Source organism: Lissotriton helveticus, chromosome 8 (genome assembly GCF_964261635.1).
Source record: "Lissotriton helveticus chromosome 8, aLisHel1.1, whole genome shotgun sequence".
In the NCBI taxonomy this organism is placed as follows: Eukaryota; Metazoa; Chordata; class Amphibia; order Caudata; family Salamandridae; genus Lissotriton; species Lissotriton helveticus.
Window position 1 is genome coordinate 1051996204 of NC_136069.1, and position 19590 is coordinate 1052015793.

General features: G+C 46.2%; 1 long non-coding RNA gene across 1 annotated transcript; it reads right to left on the bottom strand.

Annotated features, from left to right (window-relative positions):
- Window positions 1–15412: 15412 nt before the first annotated feature.
- Window positions 15413–17659, bottom strand: LOC144771866 (uncharacterized). Its single transcript, XR_013599524.1, has 3 exons — window positions 17570–17659; window positions 16214–16345; window positions 15413–15487 (listed from the first exon to the last, which is right to left on the bottom strand). It is a non-coding gene; the product is annotated as an uncharacterized LOC144771866 (long non-coding RNA).
- Between the last annotated feature and the right edge of the window lie 1931 nt (window positions 17660–19590).

Here is a 19590-nt window from a genome sequence, read left to right on the forward strand (position 1 = left end):
CTGTGTTTTGTTATTGAATGTTAGCGCGCTCATCCCAGACCTAGCCCCAGCAGCTGCTGGGCCTCTTTTCCCCTGCTGGGCCCCAGTTGTCCTGCTGGGCCCTGTCACCTCTGTTCTATGCAGGTTGTCCTGATCCTGTCCTTATGCTGTAATAAACCTGCAGAAACTCCTACTACCTCGAATCTTGACTCTTATTTTATTGAGCTATCTGTTATACATTCATTCATCCAAAAATAGATCCGGTATTATTTATTTATATACCACAGGTGTATCAAAAAAGTGAGTTCGTGATTGGAAGACCACCCGTAGGCGGGCCGGGTAGAGCAAGGAGTATTGAATCTTCAGGCCACAAAGTTTCGCCTTGGCGGCAATAAAGGAGTGCCGCTGTTGTTGTACAAGTCTGGTGTAGTCAGGGAAGATCATAATCTTCTGGTTCTCAAGAGAAGGGAGTCTTTGGCCCTCCCTTCCCGTAATATAGTGTCTCTGTCGTGAAAATTTAGAATTCTAGCAATCACCGGTCTGGGCCTCTCTCCCGCCGGCGGCTTCTGCGTCAGGGCCCTATGGGCGCGTTCGATCACGAAACAGCGGGACAGGACATCCGGGGGGAGCCAACTCTCCAAACACTGGAACAAGAACTGTTCCATATTGCCCTTCTTACAACCCTCCGGAAAACCCACAAAGCGAAGGTTGTTTCTGCGCGCCCGCCCTTCGGCATCCTCCACACAAAGCGCCAGGCCCCTTTGAATGTTTTCCATCGCCGCCATTTTCCGCTTCAGGGTCCCAACATCATCCTCCACCACCGAAATCCTAGATTCGGCCTCTGTGATTCGTGCTACCGCGTTGCGCAGGTCCTGGCGCAATAGGGTCACGTCCGCCCCAACTGCCCCAATCTTGGCATCCAGCATGTCCCTGGACTGGGTTATCGCCGCCATGAGCGCCGCGTTGTCCGGTCCCGACCCCTGGTCACCTGACTCTCCGGGACCCCCACCCGGTCCCGTAAACTTGTCGATGGGTCCCTGCTTGGCAGGCCCACCCCCCCCGGTCATGGCCGAGGCTCACTCCGGGGCCACTGCTCTCGGAGCGGTCGCGGATCTTCTCGGCGGGGTATCCCACGCCTCCAGTAACAGCCAACGGTATTTCACAGGAAGGTCCTCCCCGCCTCAGACCCACACCTCTTGCAGACCGCCTCTGTCTGCCACTGGGGGGGGCACACGCGGGGTTCCTCAGGGCAAGCCTCTGTGCAACCAGGATCTATCAGGGTCCCTGCTCCCTATGGGCTCCACCGCCCTAGGGTGGACGGGTCCGCGGCGCAGTCCTCCACTACGGCCCAGGGACGCCGTAGGCCTGCACCTAGTTCCGGCCGTGGACCTAAGAAGACGGCGTGGTTCTAGTCCGGTTACACCTCCCGGTTCATGTGGCTCCAATCGTGACCGTCCACTGCCAGTCACGCGCCTCAGGCTGTTGGGGGTCCCCTACACCGCTATCCAACACCCCAGGGTGGTCTGCCGGTACACCGGCAGTGGGTTCCAGCCCCCCGCCTCTTAGCCAGTCACTTGGGGCCCCCAGAGACACTCAGCGCGCTCACCTCGCCACTGCCGCCAGTATCAACGTGCACGCCAGATTTCAGGCACCACCTCCGGGGAGATCCAAAACAGGGGGGGGGCTCACCGGCCAGGAGATCAGGCAAGTTCAACAGCTCCCAGCCCAGAGAGCGAGCAGGATCGCACCACGGGGGCCGCAGCACCGTCAGTCCCGCTGCCGCTGCGCCCTGGTCTCCCTCGCGCCTCACCTCTGGCAACCGGGGATCGCCGAAATCGAGGCTGGGTCCCAGTGTAGGCCGCAGTCCCTCTGTAGTGCCTGCACTCACGCCTCTATAGTGGGGCACGGTCGCGCCCTCACTCTCCGCTCCGCAGCCGGTCCAGACCCCAGAGCGCGGGCCCCACCGCCGCCACAGCCAGCCGACTCCGGGAGCTCCCGGCCGGGGATCACCAAAATCGAGGCCCCGGCTGTCCACGCTGTGACTAGGCCCCGGAGCGCTGCCGCCCCTAACTTCGCCACCGAAGGTCCGGGAGCCCAGATTCCCACACCGGAGGGCACCCCTCGCCAGCCACTACCTCCGCCACAAGTGTGAGTTGGGATGCGGGTCCGGGGGCCAGGATAATTGGTCGGATTTGTAGCGGGCTGGTGGGAGCTCTAGCAAGCCACGTCCACCATCTTCGCCCTCGAAGCCACGCCCCCCGGGAACTGGACTTCTATCAAGAATTTTCTCAAAACATTTGGGAAACAATTAGGGCTAAGATATTACTTACCGCTCTGCCGCCACTACCCAAACTCTATACTATTTCTACAACAGACTATATTACACTCCAACTCACTAGTATCAGTTTCATCTAATTAATGACACCAAATGTTGGTCTTGTGCCCAAGAAAACTGTGACTTTTTGCATATTTTTTTATTGTCCCTGAGTTGAGAGTTTTTGGTTGTCAATACGGGACAAGCATAATAACATATTTCCTACGGATTGCACGTTTAACACTGCACATCTGTTTTTGGGTAGTTTGTTCCCTCTATGGCAGTCTCGGAAGACAATTGGGAAATTCATTGATTTGACGATAGCCCTGGCTTTACAAATTATCACATCCAATAGAAAAGACACTTCAAAAATCACCTTTATTGTCTGGTGGAATTTACTATGTCACCATTACAGGTTAGACAGAGCCCATGCTACTACAGCTAAGAATATGTTCCTGGAACACAACAACAGCTAAGAATATGTTCCTGGAACATAAATGGCCTAAGGAACAAAAGAGAAGACCTCGAGCTCTTTGATTACCTCCAAAAATTTGATATTATAGCATTTCAGGAGACCTGGCTAGACCAACCATACCAAATTCAGGGCTTCACCTCACATTACCTCCCAGCAACAAGAAATGCCAAATATGGCCACTTAAAAGGCGGACTGGCAATATACACTGCCGTTAAGAGCTTCAACGACCCCATCCACATAAACGCGATACAGACAGAGAACAGTTGCACACTCACCATAGAACTAGAAGTGAGGGGAAAAGACCAAATCCAAAAGTTAAGATTTATGAATGTATATCTACATCCCCGGGAGAAAAAAGCTGGAATGAACCTCTTGACGGAAGAAATCTCAAAAACACTGGCAGAAGCGGAAACCCCCAACCTTATAGTAACAGGGGACTTTAATATGTTCCTGGGAGGGCCTCAAACTAGGGATACATGTCTGGAGGACCAATTCCGAGCATGGAACATACCACAACAAGCAATAAGCAAATGGGATAAACAAAATCGGCTGACAAGGACCAGTGTAAAGGACCTAGAACATCACAACCTGGCAGCGCTAAATGGTCGCTTCACAAACGACATCCCCCCGACAGCCACCTTTCATAACTCATCCGTCAGCTCTATTCTAGACTACACATTCTCATCTCTTCAACTCTTTGGGAATATCACGGACTTCCGAATAGGCACAATGTCTGTCAGTGATCATCAGCCGCAAGAATTTAGCCTTAACTTCCAGGGGGCCGCGACAACCTCACCAGCAATAAATTTAGGTTGCTCGCTGACGATGGCACAGAAAAGAATAAAATGCAACACGACAAACATGGAATATTTCACAACGGACGCAAGAAGCCGATGGGAAAAGATCATCACAAACCAGCCCGATCAGTTAAGCGCCTGGGAGCAATTCACGAGCAGCCTCGGACAGGCACACACCAGGAAACCAAAGAGCCACATAAACCAGGAACATAGAAACAGCAACATACAGACAAAGCTGTCGGAATCAACCGGAAACCGCTACAAGACCACAAAGCAAAACGCCAAGATTAAGCACCTGAAAAGAAACATCAACAAACTACTGCGGAAACTACATCGAGACGGACCTAACACCACAATACAAAAGGAACTGCAAAAATTAAAACAGAGTAAAAAAAGAATAATATGGCACGAAAAAAGGGAAGCAGAGGATGAGTTATGGGCCAGACTTCTCCATGATGCAAAAGGAATCAACACGAGCGGAAGATTCTGGAAGACAGTCAACAAACTCCAGTATTCTAGAAGCACTAGCATTGACTCCTACTTAACTGAGGATGCCTGGTCCAACTACCTTCAGGCCCATTTCAACACAGCAAAAGAGACGGCAACAATCAGCCGACCAGAGAAGGGCAGCAAAACTCGAGCTGGGCCTCCAAAACAGGTCATTACTTCATTAAACCCTACCGAAAAAAAAATTATAAGCAGGATCGTTAAAGGAAAAGCGGAGGGAGCGCCAGGCCCCAACGGGATACCGCCAATTCTCTACAAACAAAACCCGGAATACTGGGCTACGGCCTTACTACCTCTTTACAAACAGGTAATAGACACCACAACAATCCCAGCGTCGTGGAGAGGCTCGATATTAGCACCAATTCACAAAAAAGGCGACGTAAAGGACCCCAAAAATTACAGACTTATAGCCTTAATTGATAACGAGGCCAAATACTATGCCGGTCTTCTACTAGAAGAGCTCACGGAATGGTCGGAAGCAAATGCAGTAATTCCCATTACCCAGACAGGATTCCGAAAAGAACTGGGCACATCAACAAACATTCTGGCCCTCTCACTCCTCATCGACGCCTCGAAGACAGCCAATCTGCCCTTGTACTTATGTTTTATTGACTTCGCCGCAGCGTTTGACAACATCAACAGGAATTTACTATGGTCAAAGCTGGAAGACAGGAACATTCCATCGGGGCTACTAACACAGCTGATCTTATTACATACGGGCACTTGGGTCCAAGTCAAGTTAGGAACAGGAGACCTCCTATCAAGGAAAATACAAACCACAGAAGGCCTAAAACAAGGGTGCGTGCTGGCGCCAACATTATTTAACATCTTTATGTCTGACCTTGCACAGCAGCTGGATGAAAGCAACTCTCATGCTCCAAGCATAGGCGGCTTCACTCTCTCAAATTTAATGTACGCTGACGACATTGTCCTAATTAGTAGAACACCGATAGGGCTACAACATCTAATCAGCACAACCTTTAAATACGCAACAGAGAACAGCCTAAGTATCAACCTCACAAAGACCAAAACAATGAGGATAAATGCCAAAAGATCATCTGTAGGGCACTGCTGGCACATGGGAGGGCACACACTTGAAAAAGCGGAGGAATACAAGTACCTCGGCGTAATTGTGGACAGCAAGGGCTCATTTCAACAGCAAAAGGAAGCAATCAAACGGAGGGGTATTAGCATAGCGATAGCACTAAGGGGCCTAAAAACGAAAGCAGCTGGCCGAAGCTTCACTCCCCTACTTCAAGTACTTCAGGCAAAATTGACACCCGCCATAACGTATGGAAGCGAATGCCTACGAGGGAGAGACGCTCAGCTATTGAATAGCACAATAGTGAAGGCGATCAGAATGATATTCAGTCTGCCCACCTACACCTCGCCGGCACAAATAAGGCTGGAATTTGGCCTAAGAAATCAAACCCTGGCGCGAATGGGTGCCGATGCTAAAAGATGGCACAAAATTCAGAGAGGAGAAGCTGCTAGTCTCAACTTCTACCTATGGAAAGAGATAGAAAGAAAGAGCAACAGCGCGGCCGCAAAATATTTAAACCAATCAATAAACACCTTGTGCCTACAAGAAGCCTGGAAGTGCAGCGGATCCCATAACATCTTCAAACAGCTAGTTAACAAATCTGTCAGAGCTATCTCATTTACAGAGGACAAAGCAAGCCTAGCCAATCGCGCGCACGGCTAGATGGTCATTAAAAGCTATACAAGCAGCCTCAACCAAAGCTACCTAGGAGCTGGGTTCAGTAGGAGCATCAAGGAGAAGTTCTTACAACTACGGCTGGGCCTACTCCCATCACAAAAACATCTCCCTCCATGGAAAAGGCCCAAAGCAATAATCAACTGCAGAATATGCGGAAACGCAAAAGAAGACATTCAACATCTAATTTGCACCTGCAAAGGCCTGGTCACAGAGCGCAGGCTACACTTAAAAGTGCCCTTTAATAAACTGGGCATAAGAACATGCCGGCAAGCGGTCATGGCTTGCTTCGATGGAAAACACATCCAATTAGCATGCCATTTTATTAAATTTCTAGAGAAAGTAGAAAAGAAACAGGAAGCCAGACGGCAGACACCAGCTGCAGTAAAAATCAAGAAGCAAATTAAAGGGGCACTGAACAGTGAGCCAAGTCGCACGTTACAACGATGCTTAAAACCCAGGGGCAATGCCTTTTACACTGTCATCGCAGGAATACAAGGGACCAATGCTACCGTAAGGGTTACACGGTGTGAAAGCAGTATACATTTTAGTAGCAAGGACTTTCTACCACAAGAAACTATTGTCATAGTGTACTCGCTTTCTCCAAGGGACTCACGGATTTTAACTCACGTTTTGTGGAAAATTTGTATAAATTTCTGTAGCAATGACTATTAACATCATGAACCTATAGTCATTTTTATACTTTTTATAATTTTATTTTATTTTCCCATGTATTAATATTTGCAATGGTTTTAATTAACTGAGCAATAAAGATTACTTACCATGCTACTACATTACCCTTAAAGATTAAAATAGATCTGTTCTGGCTTCTCTACTGTCAAACTTATCCAGATCTGTTGCCCCTGTTAAACCTTTGTGCACTTCTTTGGACTCTCATGAGTAGCCATTATCTTGTTTAATTATTTTGGTAATAACAGATGATTGTTAACTATGGTATTTTAACCGTGTTCTGAATATTCTTATTTTTCCTTTTTGCTTTCTTCTCCTTTTCTCTCTTTGCTCTCTTTTTCTTCTTTCATCTCCATTCTTAAATTTTGTTTAGAAAATGCCTCAGTTTTATATTAGTATTGTTCTTTTGAATCTAGGCATTATGTTTCCTCTCGCTATTTATTCTCAGTTGGTAATCCTTTTTAGTTATAATATTTCACTGCTTCATATATTATTCTTACATAATGCTTGATGAAATGTATATACTTTTACTATGTATTATTTTACAAATTCATTCAATAAAGCATCTTAACAAACAAAAAAAAAAGTTTCAAACCATAAAGGGTTAGTAAATGTTAAACGTTTATGGAAGGCAAATCAACAAAGAACTATCAATCAGTAATCAATATTTGAATGTATCAGTTAATATAAAGTTCAAATCAATGTCGATGGGTCCCTGCTTGGCAGGCCCACCCCCCCCCGGTCATGGCCGAGGCTCACTCCGGGGCCACTGCTCCTGGAGCGGTCGCAGATCTTCTCGGCGGGGTATCCCACGCCTCCAGTAACGGCCAACGATATTTCACAGGAAGGTCCTCCCCGCCTCAGACCCACACCTCTTGCAGACCGCCTCTGTCCGCCACTGAGGGGGGGGCACACGCGGGGTTCCTCAGGGCAAGCCTCTGTGCAACCAGGATCTATCAGGGTCCCTGCTCCCTATGGGCTCCACCGCCCTAGGGTGGACGGGTCCGCGGCGCAGTCCTCCACTACGGCCCAGGGACGCCGTAGGCCTGCACCTAGTTCCGGCCGTGGACCTAAGAAGACGGCGTGGTTCTAGTCCGGTTACACCTCCCGGTTCATGTGGCTCCAATCGTGACCGTCCACTGCCAGTCACGCGCCTCAGGCTGTTGGGGGTCCCCTACACCGCTATCCAACACCCCAGGGTGGTCTGCCGGTACACCCGCAGTGGGTTCCAGCTAACCCTGGGCGAAGAACTACGCTCCGTTCGCGGAGCTTGCGGAGTTTCGGCAGCTCCGCGTTCCGCGGAGAACGCGTAGCTGTCGATTACTCCGCGATCCGGTGCGTAGCGTAGTTCTCGCGCGCTGAATAACATTATCGCGTGCGCGGCAATGGCTTACCTTCGTTCTGCGTTCGTTTTTTCCTGGTCGCTTGTGCCACCATGTCTGGAAACACTCTCGCACAGTCCCGTGCGACTGTGCGAACGCGATAACGTCATTTGGATGCGCGATAGCGTCATAAGGATGCGCGAGGATGCTTTTTGGTAAGATCGAGTTGCCGAACACGCAGAAACTGCATTCTTGCACAGAATAACTCGCGAGCATGTTAAAACCATAATAAATTACCATTTTGGTTAGGAAAAAAAAGCAAAAAACCTTAAAGTTGTACCTTTGGCTTTATTTTTAGGGGGGAAGGACCCCTCTTTTTGTTTCTACTCTTGTTTTGAAGAGTAAGGAGGAAGGGCTCTTGAGTTTACAACTTCCTGTTCCTGTCCACCAGGCTCCTCCCAGTGCTTTGTCCATGTGGTGCTCACTTTCCTTTGGATTTTGAGCTGGAAGGATCACTTTCTGTCTGTGTTGGCTGCATTACTGATTTACCTTGGATTTAATGAGGACTTTTTGAATTGGAATTCTCTTTTTCAAGTAAGTTTGTGTAATGTATGAGTGATGTAGACTTGTGCTTGTTTGATTTGATTTTTTTTTTAACTACAGTATTCAATCCTGGAATTAAATTATTGATGGAGGCCTGTACTTTCATGAGGTCCCAATTTTTTTTTTTTTTTTAACTTGCATCCAGGCTTCATATAGAGGTACCCATGGGTCCAATCATGTTTCTGTAGTCTGTGTTTAAATGTTTATTCCAGTTTGTAAACAAACATCATGGATGGCATTGGATTATGTTCATTATGCAATAGCAATGTCTGTTGTGGAATTTCTGTTTGTGGAATTTAAAATGTTTCTAATTTTTAAGCCAATATCTGACCCTAGTACCCCATGTAGTTAGTGTGTAGGCATGCTTGAGTTCATTGTATTAACTTTCTGTGGTTGGCCTGGCCATGTGTTGGCGGCCATTTTATGTTTCCAGCCACTTTGCTCTTGCCATCGGCCTCCAACCTTGTGGCCTACTCTGGCAGTAGGCCATAGGTTCTACTCATAGGGTCATGAAAGTTAATCAACTGTTTTTGTGGTGTACCCTTAATGTGAAAATCATGGATGGCTTGGATTGATATAGAAAATCTTATTTTTATGTGTGGGGTATTTCTGGTTTTGGGTGTGTTTAAACTTTAAATACTCTGTCAATTTCTGCCATTAGGTAACCCTAGGAATACAGCTTGGGTAGTTTTGGTAACTTCGCACAGTGTGAGAACGTGAACTTACATTTTTTGTCTTGTTCGCGCACTCAATGTACTTGCTCGGGAACGCGAAAACGACTTTTTATTCCATTCGCGCTGCCGAACATGCCGATTTAGCATTCTCGCGGACAATATGTCCCGAGTTGCATAAAAGTTTCTCGAAAATGTTGCAGGTGTTTCTTGTGCACCCAAAAAGTCCTCATTTATGTTATGTTGTCATTTGGTTGTAGTTTTCTCTTTTTGGAGCATGGACCACTTCCATTTTCTGTCCTCTATGTAACGATTTCTTTTTTTTTGGGTTGGGTGGGGTGACCAATTTGGGCGGTGGTGTGGTGTGTCCATTTTGTGAAGCAAAGCATTGTCCCTTTGCCATGGCATTATTGTCTGTCTTCTCTTTCTTGTCATGTTGTTGTTGGTGGCCAGGCCATGTGGTGGCGGCCATTTTGTGTATGCTTCCTTTGTGATTTATTTTGCCATGTTGTTGTTGGTGGCCAGGCCATGTGGTGGAGGCCATTTTGTAAAGTTGTCCATGTTGTTGTTGGTGGCCAGGCCCTATGGTGGTGGTCATTTTGTGTATGCTTCCTTTGTGATTTATTTTGCCATGTTGTTGTTGGTGGCCAGGCCATGTGGTGGAGGCCATTTTGTGTATACATCCTTTGTGATTTTGCCATGTTGTTGTTGGTGGCCAGGCCCTATGTTGGCGGCCATTTTGTGTGTCCTTCCTTTGTGCTTTTGCCATAGGCATCCAAGGTTTTTGACTATTGTATTGTGGCAGTAGGGCAGAGTTACTACTACTCATAGCCATAGGTGCATTAAAGTTAATCAACTCTTGACGCGACATTACATTTTTTGTCTTGTTCGCGCGCTCAATGTACTTGCTCGGGAACGCGAAAACGACGTTTTCTTCTATTCGCGCTGCCGAACACGCCGATTTTGCATTCTCGCGGACAATATGTCCCGAGTTGCATAAAAGTTTCTCGAAAATGTTGCAGGTCTTTCTTGTGCACCCAAAAAAACAGAATTTGTCATTTGGTTGTAGTTTTTGGAGCCTGGAACAATTACTGTGTCTGTCTTCTTGTTTGTGGGTGGGCTGACCACATGGGCAGCGTTGCGGCTACTTTGTGAAACAAAACAAAGCATTGTCCCTTTCCCATAGGCATTTATTGTCTGTCTTCTTTTTTCTTTTACTTTTCATGTTGCTGGTGGTGGCTAGGCCATGTGGTGGCGGCCATTTTGAAGGTACTTCCTTTGTGCATTTATCATTGGACTCCCAGCTTTCTGTCTGATCTCACAGTAGGCCAGAGTCCCAGAGGTAGTAGTTAGCGGGGGTGCTGCCTTTATGTAGCTGTTTTAGTTCGGTGTATGCAATTAACATCATTAGGGCATGTGTGTGTATGGCATTGCATTCAACAATGTGTTGTCTGGGCAGGGGTTTGTTTGTATGTGTTTTTGCGGTGTTAGGTTTACAACCTCTGTCTTAGCCATGGGCTATTTATTCCTTGCACATTAACCTGTCATGTGCAGCAGGCATCCTCCTTTTTCTGTCCATATTGGTATCTATAGGCCTGCTTGACTTTATTGGTTCTTTCTGGACTTCATGTGGCCTTTGAGCTGTGGTGCTGCTGGACTGGTATTATTAGTCTTCTGTTTTGTCTTTTATACATTGGCCTGTGTGTCTTTCAATTGTTCATGTTGCCTTACTGCTTGTTTGACTGATGTTGTTCTGCCTTCTTTACTTGTAGGTGCACAAAAAAGACTGAGGAGGTGCTGGTTGTTTTTTCATCCATCGCTCGTTCTACTGCCAGACGGACGTCCTTCAGTTGTACGCCACGTGTGGTGTGTGACTCATCTGAACAGACATCTCTGCAATTTGTGCTGCTGTGAGCTGACTGACATCAGAAGAAGATGGGCCCTAAGAAAGCTACCAGGTCCTCCACCACAAAGAAAGTTGCTGCGAAGAAGGAACAGCAGAAGGAAGTGTCACTTAAGTCTGGTATGGACCCCAAAACCTTTTTTGGCACCCCAAAAGGTACGCCTGCAGCAGCGGGGTCTGGGGTGCAAGCTGGGACCAGCACATCTGCATTAGTGGGGGCAAGCCAGCATCCCAGGGCCAAGCACATGATGAGGGTCGAAGAGGTAGCCAGCCTTCTGCTTGCGAGCAGTGATACTGAGCCAGAACTAAACTTATCGCTGTCTCAAAGTAGTACACAATCCACGCAAGATGGAAGTGCTCAACAACCACCGCCAGCAGTAGATGTTCAACAACCACAACCACCGCCCGCAATAGGAGTTGTTCACCCACAACCACTTCCCGCAACAGTTGTTGAACAACCACAACCACCGCCCGCAACAGTTGTTGTTGAAAAACCCCAGCCCGCAATAGTACTTCCTCAAGAACAACAACCACCATCTCCGCACCAAATAGTAGTAGTTGTTCCTCCCGAAGTCGGGGCAGTTCAGGAAGTAGAGCCTCCTTCCGAGTAAGAAGAAGAGGAAGCCACTTCTGTAGGTGATCTATTTCCTTTGAATTCACCAAGGGAAAGGAGGGTTAGTGCATCGAGTTCTTCGCAAAGCATCCCTTCCGATGACCTTGATACGGATTGGCAGCCACAACTATCTGCGCATTCAAAGGAGAGACATCCCAAGAAGACCATGCTAGGAAAAAGGAAGTTTCCAGGCAGGCTTGAACTTATGGAGGTCGATGTAGGTGAGCAGGATACTGCTGGTGATAAAGACGGGTCTGACACTGACATCATCACAAGCGTTATTCCTGGTGCAGAGGATGTAGAGACCAACATTTTCACCCTATCCAGAAATGCTGCAATGACTGATGAGCAGGTACCACGCATAACTCCTACACACTCAACACCCAAAGTAACACCAGCTCCAATTTTTTCATCAGCGAAGGCCCGGCAGCATCCGACATCCAGCAGAAGCGCCACTTCAACAGAAGGAGGTAGTGGCAGTACTAGGACTGAGCTGTCCCATAGTGAAATTCCACAATCCTCCAGTCCATCCGGCATTGGCAGTGGGTCCTCCTCTTCCTATGGCAGGAGACAAAAGTTTACCTCCCCAGTGTGGGACTTTTTACGGTTCACCCAGTTCAGGAGAACATTGCTGTATGCACCATTTGTCATGTCAATGTTAGTCGTGGTAAGCTTGGTACAAACTATGGGACTGGAGGCCAAACGACCCATTTGAAAAAAACACACTTGATCAGGTGGGAGAACCACCTTGCAAGCTTAAAAAATGTTAGCACTCGTGTTGGTGGGGATATAGTGGTACAAGGTCCACTCATGGTTGACCAGGAGGTAGAAGAAGAGGGAGACGATGACCTTCTATCTAGGAGTGGTACACAATGGACCCCTGTCGCCAGCACTGGAGTGGTAAAGTCCACATCCGCCGCATCAGCAACTTCTCAGTGGCACCAGAGTCAGCTGGAGACACCAAGGAGTGCAAAGTCTGCGATGCAAGGTGGTCCGTCTAGCATAACTCAAAGACATGCAAAGCAGCTTACCATTCCTAGCATGTTAAGGCAGGAGGGAAAGTACGAGCGGAACCACCCAGTAGCACGTTTGTACAATGCCAAACTTGCGAAAATGTTAGCACTGGACCTTCTCCCATTTTCATTTGTTGAGGCTGTTGGATTTCTGGAATTAGTGGCAACCCTCTGCCCAAAATGGAACGTTCCCAGTCGCTACTATTTTGCCCGAGTGGCTGTTCCAGCACTACACCACGACGTGCTGGAATTGATTGGGAAAGCCTTACAACAGAGTGTTGTCCATTGTATCCACCTGACAACAGACATGTGGAGCAGTTGCGATGCTACAGATTTCATGTGCATCACCGCACACTGGATCTCTTTTGCAGGTGTTAAAGACAAGTTAACTTCAGGCCTCCGTGACGTTGCTGGAATTTTTAATGATACGCGCAGACATGCAACTATAGCCATGTTTGGTATGGACAAAAGTCATACTGCTGAAAACATTTTGTCTGACTTTAACGACAAGGTCTTTGAATGGCTGAAACCAAGAGGCCTTAAGATTGGTTTTGTTGCCACCGACAATGGCAGTAATGTAGTGAAGGCAATGAGAGAAGGACATTATTTCAGGGTACCCTGTTTGGCACACTGCATAAACTTAGTCGTGCAAGACTTTCTGAAAAATGAAGCCAAAGTCAGCAACATAATGGCCATCTGCAGAAGAATATGCACGCACTTTAACCATTCTTTCAAAGGACGGAAGCTGCTACGGGTCATTCAGCATGAGCATAGGTTGCCAGTCAAAGCACTGATCCAGGAGGTCCCAACACGTTGGAACTCAACTTATTTCATGCTTGAGCGTCTCTTTGAGCAGTACATCCCACTGAATGCTTATGTCATGTCAAGAAGATTAGGGGATCCTACTGTTAATCTTAAAGCCCTGACCATTGAGATGTGGCAGTGGGACCTCATTAAATGCATCACAGAGATGCTACAACCCTTTGAGGTCTTCACACGTGCAGTTAGCAGGGAGGACTGTACTGTGGGCCAAGCCATCCCATTGTTGTACATGCTTGAGCAACAGGTGAAGGAGGTCTGTCAAACATACGAAGGTGACAAACAAAAAGTTGATGCATATACCTTAGCCAAGGGCTTAGGCAACCGCTTGTGTGCAAATGTAAGGCTCAACAATATTGTGTCAGGTGAACATTACATAACTGCAACAATCTTGGATCCACGGTACAAATTATTTGTCAGCAGTAACGAAGTAATTCCATTTTCAGATGAGGATGTTGACAAGTACAAAACTTCCATAGCTGCGGAAGCTAATGAGTTAGAAACTGAACGGCTGTTACTTAAAGGCCTGCCACTGCCAGCCCAGGCCAGTCCAAGTACTCCTGACGCAAGTTCTTCACAGCATGAGAGCAGTGCGTCTGCTTTCCAGCAGGCACCAACAGTACCAAAAGCAGCACCTACACGATCTGATTCAGCAGACCCAACCAAAAGCATAACTGCTTTTTTTCTACAGAAAGGGATGGGTAAGTCCGTTGCTGTTGCAAAGGGAAAAGAGGACCAGCAAAGCCGAGCACCAATGAACATTGAGCGGATGGTTCAGGCCTATCTGGATGACACAACAGAGGTGTTCATGGAGCAAAGCCCATTGGTCTATTGGTATGAAAGAAGGAGACAGTGGCCAGTGCTGAGCAGGCTGGCGATAAAGTATCTGGCTTGTCCTGTAGCCAGTGTCTCTTCTGAGCGGGTTTTCAGTGCTGCTGGTGCCATTGTCACATCGAAAAGGACTAGTCTCTCCCCCAAAAGCGTGGAGTGGCTGACAATGATAAAAATGAATCAACGCTTCATACCACCAGACTATCAAGTACGTGAATCACCGCCGGATGAAGAAAGCGAGTGCAAAGACGTCCTCACTACTGGGTTACATGACCTACTTCTGTCTGAACGCACAGAGTTTGAGGACGAGCTCCTCTTCCCTGACAACTAGGACAGGTATATTAAAGGAATGATGCAATGCATTGCATAGGATTGTTTAGCGGACTCTGAGCAAATGTGCATGGAATTAAAGTATACTAGTAACTTCAGACTCACGTGATGGGCAATTTTCCCATGTTATTTAATAATATAAATTATTTATGCACTTGTGACCCTACTACTACAGGTGCAGTCAGTACTTAATTTATCGTTCGTAGTTCATGTTCATGTTGCACAACGTACATTATTTGGTGAAACAGTCCCCCCTCCACCCCCCCAACAAACACAAATGAACTTCAAATGTTTTCTTGTGAAAATATCTTTGTTTTATTTTTATATTTTCATAATGATAATAGAAAAATAAAATATATAACAAATGTAACCCCCTGACCCAGAGCTGTCCCTACCCTCCCCTAACCCCAACCAAATTTCAACCCAAATGTACACCCCAACTCCCACATCCCACCCACCAACAAAAGGATTAAAAAAGGGGCAAAAAACAGGGTCCATTTCAAAGCCGGCGGGCTTTCAGGTGTTTGTCCACCATTATCTTCACACGCTCCTCTAGACCGTCCTCCAGCTTCTTCCGCTCCTCCTCCAACTTACTCGCTACCCGGCGGAGAATCTTCGCTTGGAAATCACGGCACCTACACTTGCATGCATGTTGTTGTTGTTGTGGGGGGGCCGCCGAAGATGTAACAACGGGGCGGCGGGCGGCTGCCTGACCACGGTGACGTAGTCCTGCAGGCTTGGGGCCCGGGGCATTGGAAGAGGCAGCAGCTGCTGTCGCCGCCTCCTCCTCCTCCTCCTCGGCCTGATCCACCAGCCGGCGGTAGGCCTCTACAATTGCCTGCAGTTTCCGCTGCCGGGCCCGGACTGCCAACTCCTTCCTTGTTGGTTTTTGGGAAGGAGTAACTATAAAGAAAGAAACAGAATTGTTGTAATCCAAACTCCCCGCAAATCAAGAACACAACATTGATTCAACACATAGTGGGCGGCACAGTAGCACTAGCAAGCAAGCTGAGTACCAAAAATTGTGTTGCGTCTATCTTGAACATTCTACAGCCTCTATTAATTTTTGGGACTTTTTGGCACGGCATTATGCCTGCCCTATTAGCATGGGTGTACTTCAACGGTCACACACATTAGAACGAACACCTGTCTTTTTCATATCTCCTTTTGTATTATATACTCTGATTCCGGGAAGGCGGGAACACTCTCAAAGTAACATTAATTAACAGGGGGCAGCTAGTAGTACATGTCTAGTAAAGACTATAATACTTTATACCGCGCAACAAACCTTATTTGGTTTGTGTTTCACCAGCAACGACCCATGCACCCAGTCGTCCCCTCCTTCCCTTGCCTTTGGGTTTGCCCAAGACACCGCTGCTGCTGAGACTATCCACTAACCACCGGTATTGGGTGTGTCTCCCAACCACGCTGGCAGCTGTGTTTTCCCCTTTACATGCTTTAACAACAACCCATGCATCCGACTGCTATCAGCCACTTGCATTACTGTAGTGGTAATGCTTAGCATGCTAATGACAAGTAAAGGTAACATCATATATTTTCCAGTAGAGTACAGTGAGAAAGTTTTCCCCTCCCACCAAGTAATGCAGATCACTATTGAATGTAACTTACCATCGCCCGCCGCTGTTGGCTCCCCCCCCACTGCTGCTGGTGTAGGTGCCTCTGTTCCTCCTGTCCCCGCCGGGATCGCTGAAGCTGCGCCGCTGTCCCCGTCGGCACTGGTCGATGGTAAGGGTTCTGCACCTATAAAAATAAGTACACCTTTTTAGATGGATGCACAGCCCCCTTTGTACTTGTTCACCAAGAATGGAGTTCTTCAAAACAGTTAAGTACAACGTACGTAATCAGTATGAGTCCACATTGCATAGTACAGCAGAGTCACTACACATATTAGCATTCATTGTTATGGTATGGTACCCAAGCTCATCTCATCTGTCCTGCTACTCTAGTCCTTGGAAATTGGAAGTGAACTATGTAACCTTTGTACATCAATGTATCCAGTTTTGCGCATGTTAACTCGCAGCTTGTTGCGCAGTACGAGAAGACGCTCTGAGGCAACACATCATTGTTCAATGCATACACCTGAAGAGGTGGGAAAGTAAAAGGGCCCGTATTTAAGTTTTCTATGTGGATTGTGGAATAGAGTTTGCTTACAGGTTACAACTTCTTTTTAGCATGGCTGCATAAAACTGGCATAAATGTATTTCATACTGTCTAACGTGCACCACTTTTGTCATTATTTTTCGGCAGATGAGAAGATTGCCTTCTACGAAGCGGACATTTCCATAGCTTACAAAAAAAGAGGAATATCTGACCAGTATACGTTGGTGAGAGGTCTCCGATAGTTGCCACATTTCCCTATTGTGCACTAGTAGCTGTACAAATGTTGATTACTTTATTATGCCTTTTTTAACTCTGGATTTTTTCTGGTGGGCCCTTCAACTTATTTGACGGAACAACTTAAAAACATTGATGTTACTTACTTACTTCTAACAAAATAAAGCTTTTGAATGACCACTTTAACTCTGAAGTTTATTTTCAGTGTCTGTTGTCTTGGAGACTCACACGAGTGAGTGAGCAAAAGGGGGTTTCTTAGGTAACGGTTTGTGTACTAAAAGCATTCGGCATCTTGGTATTGGGGTTCAGGAGTGTGAATTGAATAATTGACCAATGACTCAGGCCATATAGGCTGTCGTTCAGTGAATTGTGCGTTCCTCAGAGTTCTGTGACTGAGGTGTAAGTAAGGTCCAACCTGCCAATCAGTACCAACATCCAATTTTCGTGTGCATACATAGTTGTGTAATATGTATATAACTCCATAGGAGATAGAATACCCACAAGACTAGTAGTGGTATACTAACGTTTACAAAAATACTAGACAAACATCATTCTGGATGCATACTTGGTTGCTGTCAATTGCCAAAGCAGACACATTACAGAGGAAAAAACAAGCACTGTTGGACTTACTGGGGACAGCAGCAGGATCCTCAGTAGAGGAGCTCTGTGTAAGTGGTGGTTCACCCGCCGACTCGGTCCCTGTATTCTGCTTGCCCCTGGGTTCTGTGGTTCATGTAAAAAATAATAAACAAAGAGAAAAACATTGAGTGCTGTGAAACATAGACATCATTGCAAAAAACACTGCTACAGTGGAACAGAGCCGGAGGCAACAAATCCATGCCAGGGGCCGCAACGCAAATATGTATCCATCCTTAGAGTATTATTAAATTAAGGATATCTATTGGTGCGGTGGCCCCTGAAGTTTGGTGCCCCTGTGCAGTTGCACAGCTTGCACATGCCCCCTAGAGCCGGCTCTGGCTGAGGTAAGAAGAACAAAGTAACGTTAGCATTCTTTGCAAGAAAAGGATTCGATTCATGCAGAAGAGAAGGCCGTGAAAAAAATGCTACAATATGCAAACTACGTACAATTATCCATCCACCGCTATTTCACTGACGGACAAAGGAAGGACAAGACTCTATTAATAGCATTAACTAACTTCAGTTCTCAACAATAAAGAAAATCTCACATCAATAAACAGCAACAGCTAGCGCCAAGTTGAAACAACACGCAAGAGCCAGTGAAGAAGAAGAACACTGTCATACAATGACAGTAGATATACCGGAATACATCGGAAATGTAACTAGGAGCAACAGTCATCGCGTTACTTATTCAGCCAATATTTACAAAGATACAATAACAATATTTATACTACTATATATATATATATATATATTTATATAACTATATATATAATATATATGTGGGCAGCACCAAGCTGCCCGCCCACAAAAGAATACTCCAACACATACGGGCAATTTCAGGTCACGACCAGAACTATCCGGTTGCCAGGCATTTTCAGGACAAACATTCAGGGGTCCCTGATTCACTTGTGTTTTTCTTAATTGATTGTGTCGAGGCGTCAAGGAGAGGAGGGGACCGTGAGGCCAAGCTCCGTCTCCTTGAGACCCGATACATTCTGGAGCTAAACACCAAGAATCCCAATGGCCTTAATGACAGGGAAGACCTTTACACTTGTCTCTAGTCCCCATTTTTAATGCCTGTTTATGCCTGTCCGGATATTTTAGCATTCTTTGAACTGTTCCCTGCAAATTAGTTTCTTGATGTATATATGATGAATTTCTTGTTTTTTAACTTCAACATATAACTGTTTCTGATTTTAATCTTGGAATCACTCATGAATATTTCTTTGCACTTTGTTCACTTTTGCACTTTATACATGCATTTTCATGCCTATGACTACTACAGTGACTTGCCCACTGAGGCTTTATCTTTAAAATAGCATATGTTGCGTGTCATTTTCTCTTGCTGCTATTGGATTTGCTTATTTGCACTATTTGTAAATATTTTATCAATTTTTTAGACATGACGGAAAAATTGTTTTGGATATGGACACTTCAGATTGTACATAGATGAATTGATTTATCATGTACGTAATGAGTTCAGTGTTCTTGGATTGATCTAGTTTTGCAATCTCTACATGTTCTTATCGTGTATATATTTTTTCAAATTCAGATATATAATCGATTGTAAATATGTATATTGCTCTATTTTGAATCAAGGTAGCCCATTTGGGCTTTATTCTCCCTCCCCCTTTTTTCCGTTTGTATATATTTGCAGCAAACGTAATTTGAAATATTTCTTTCATTTCTATGACACGAGGTAATGCACTGTCACTTTAAATGGTCGAGCATGATGTACGCAGTTTGTCATGTGATCAAGCCTCCCTGGAGGCGAAACGCGTCATGGCGGCAGCGCTGGCTTTCACGGAATAAAGACTTCTTTCACCAGCACTTCTTGGGTCGGCTCTTTGTTGCTGAGGATTTCTTTGAACTGTTTGCTGTTCATTGCGATAAGATTCATCATATATATATATATATATATATATATACACACTTTATTTTTGGGGTAGCCACTCACCAAGACCCACAACCTCCACACCAAGCAGGTCCAACAGGTCCTGCTCCCGGTC